This window comes from Lepidochelys olivacea, assembly GCF_965140295.1.
Source record: "Lepidochelys olivacea isolate rLepOli2 genome assembly, chromosome: 13".
NCBI classification, from domain to species: domain Eukaryota; kingdom Metazoa; phylum Chordata; order Testudines; family Cheloniidae; genus Lepidochelys; species Lepidochelys olivacea.
In genome coordinates, this window is record NC_140423.1 from 35278735 (window position 1) to 35282016 (window position 3282).

Consider the following 3282-nt stretch of genomic DNA (forward strand, 5'->3'; position numbering starts at 1 on the left):
CCTATTTCAGCACCTAACACCTTTAGGAAGTATGTGTTTGTGGTTAAGGCCCTGGAGTAATACATGCTTGCTAAACCCAATCTAACCTTGACCTTTTTCCTTGTGTAGATGCAGGGTAAAATCATGTCACTTGATTTATCTGGTTGACTTACAGCTAGGCTAAGAATCAGGCTAAAGTTTGGGTTTACTAAACATGCCTTCATTCAAACTAAACTCAGCCCCTTTCTGAAGCCAGTCCAAGTCCCAAGCATTGGGTCTTTTCACGTGATGATTTTCCAGTTCAACACCACTCAAACCCCAAAGCTTATATTGATTTAAGTAGAAATAAATCAAGTATGGATATCAATTTCATGAGCCAGATCCTCAGCTGGTGTAAACTGAGATAGTTCCTTGAAAGACAACTGAGCTATATCTATTTACGTCACAGAAATTTTGGCCTTAGAAGCTGTTTACACTAGTGCTTTTATTTAGACTAAATCGATTGCCAGTTGTGTACCCGTGTCAACCAGTTGCATGAACAGAATAGATAGTCCAGTCCTTGCAACTTTTGATATATATTATAATTTTATTTAAAATGATAAAATCTTGATATGGTTACATTCAGAGGTGAGCTGGAGCCAGTTCGCACTGGTTCGCTAGAACCGGTTGTTAAATTTAGAAGCCCTTTTAGAACTGGTTGTTCCGCGAGGGACAACCAGTTTTAAAAAGTCTTCTAAATTTAACCGGCCAAAAGTGGCACCTTAGGTGCCGACTCCATGGGTGCTCGAGCCCTGGAGCACCCACCGCCAGCTCCCTGCCCCACCCCCAGCTGCAGCTCACCTCCGCTCCCCCTCCTCCCCTGAACACGCCGCACCACTCCGCTTCTCCGCCCCCACCCCAGGTTTCCTGCAAATCAGCTGTTGGCTCGGGAAGCCGGGGCAGGCTGAGAAGCAGGTGGCGGCTTTGCACTCAGGCCCAGGGAGGCAGAGGTGAGCTGGGGCGGGGGGGGCGAGGAAGGCCACCCATGCTGCAGCAGGTAACTGGGGGGCGGCACCACTCACCTCCGCCAACCTCGGCCTGAGCGGGAAGCTGCTGCCTGCTTCTCAGCCGTCCCCGGCTTCCCACCAAATAGCTGATTCGTGGGAAGCCGAGGGGGGGGGGTGGTGAAGCAGAGCGGGGCGGTGCATTCAGGGGTGGAGGCGGAGCGGAGGTGAGCTGGGTCCGGGCACGGGGTGGGGCAGGGAGCTGCCAGTGGGTGCTTTGCACCCACCAAATTTTCCCCAGGGGTGCTCCAGGGCTGGAGCACCCACGGAGTCGGTGCCTAAGGTGCCACTTTTGATGTGATCAGTGGGGGGAGTGGCCGCTCCCCCTGCTCCCCCCACACCACCCCTAGCTATGCTCCCTCACCCCTAGGAGCCAGAGGGACCTGCCGGATGCTTCCTGGGAGCTGCCCCAGGTAAGCTCTGCCGGGACTCCCCACTTTGCCCCCCAGCAGGCCCCTGTGGCTCTTAGGGGTGGGGTGGGCACCCACTACGGTGGCCCACGAGACCCTCCTGCCTAGTTCTGGGGGCAGTCAGGGGACAGGGGGGGTGGATGGGGCAGGAGTCCCGGGGAGCGGGGGTGGGCAACGACCCCATCGTGGGGTGAGGAGGGAACTGGTTGTTAAGATTTTGGCAGCTCATCACTGGTTACATTACATGAGATACTTGAATTTTCCCTAATATTCTTGCCATAGCTGTTTTCATATCTTTATTTTTCAAACTGTAGATGATTGGGTTTAACATGGGGGTTAAAATGCTGTACTGAATGGAGAAGAGTTCATCTAGAACCAGGGAAGAGACTGAGCTGGGTTTCATGTACTGGGAAAGAGCTGTCAGAAACAATAAACCCACCACAATGAGTTGGGAGCTGCAGGTAGAGAAGGCTTTACGTTGTCCCTCTATGGAATGCATCTGGAAGATAGTGGAGATGATGTAAATATAGGAGACCAGAGTAAGGAGGAAGGAGCTGAAACCAAATATCACTGCAGAAGAAAGAAGAACTGTTTTATTGGTGAAGGTCACAGTGCAAGATAGTTGTCGTTGCGGAGGGAGCTCACACCTGAAATGTCTGATTTTACTGGGCCCACAGAAGTGCAACTTTGACACTGGGACAGTATTTACCAGTGAATATAAGAGCCCCACTGTCCATGAACCATGCACCAATTGGCTGCTGACTCATTTGTTCATGGTCCCCGCATAATGCAATGGGTGACTTATGGCAGCATATCGGTCATAAGCCATCACTGAGAGTATGAAAACTTCAGTACCAGATGAGAAGAAGATGATGAACATCTGGGCAATTTAGCCACTGACAGAAATGGTTGTGTGCTTTGTCTGGAAATTTACCAACATCTCAGGGACAATGGCTGAGGAATAACAAATATCAACAAAGGCCAAATGAGACAGGAAGAAGTACAATGGAGTGTTGAGGAGAGGATCTACCCTTATCACCAGCATGATCATCATGTTCCCCACCAGGGTGATTAGGTAAATAATTAAAAACACCAGGAAGAGGAAAATTTAGAGTTGTGGGTCATTCGAAAGTCCCACAAGAATGAACTCAGTCACACTGGTTTGGTTTTCCATTCACATTTAGTGACCTGTAAGAAGAGAAAAAGAAAATAAATTAACCAATAACAGGTTTATGGAAATGCCGAGAGAGAAAGAGAGAGAGAGAGAAAATACCCAGGTGATATTTTGAAAGCCAACTGGACTTAGATGCACAAATTCACATTTCTAATTCAGCACTCTAAGTTGGATAAAAATTAAATGGGTCCTATTCCATGTAGTTTTACACAGGTATTTTCTTTAATTACACAGAGATCAACACCTCGTCCATCTTGTCTCAAACATTTCTCATGTATAACCTCCTGCATAACCCTTTCTTCTAAACATATCCTATCTCATCCATCCTGTGCACTGCGTTAGGGTACAGGTTGAAAAATATTAAAGTATTAAGAAGCAAAATTGAAAAATACTTTCCAGTCAGTGCTGTGTTCGTCCAGATAAATTTGTAAAAGTGGCATAGTGAATATTTGTTTCAATTGTCTGTCAGTGATTGGTATAAATAGATCTCATAACTCTTGTGTTACTCTAGCTTTACCCCAGAATGACTACAATGATTTAAGTAGAATTATCCCATCAGAAAAGTGGAGTGGGCAATGGTGAATTGAGTCCCATATGTGACAGGTTTGCAAGTCAAAGATTTTTTTTTCCAAAATCAGGAAGCGTTCTCTCCTTCTAGCATAATGTTCTAGGCCAA

The 3282-nt window shown here is 47.3% G+C and overlaps 1 pseudogene across 1 annotated transcript; it reads right to left on the minus strand.

The window, feature by feature from the left end:
• Window positions 1-1667: 1667 nt before the first annotated feature.
• Window positions 1668-2606, minus strand: LOC311529453 (olfactory receptor 5V1-like; annotated as a pseudogene). Its single transcript has one exon. The product of its transcript is annotated as an olfactory receptor 5V1-like (transcript).
• Between the last annotated feature and the right edge of the window lie 676 nt (window positions 2607-3282).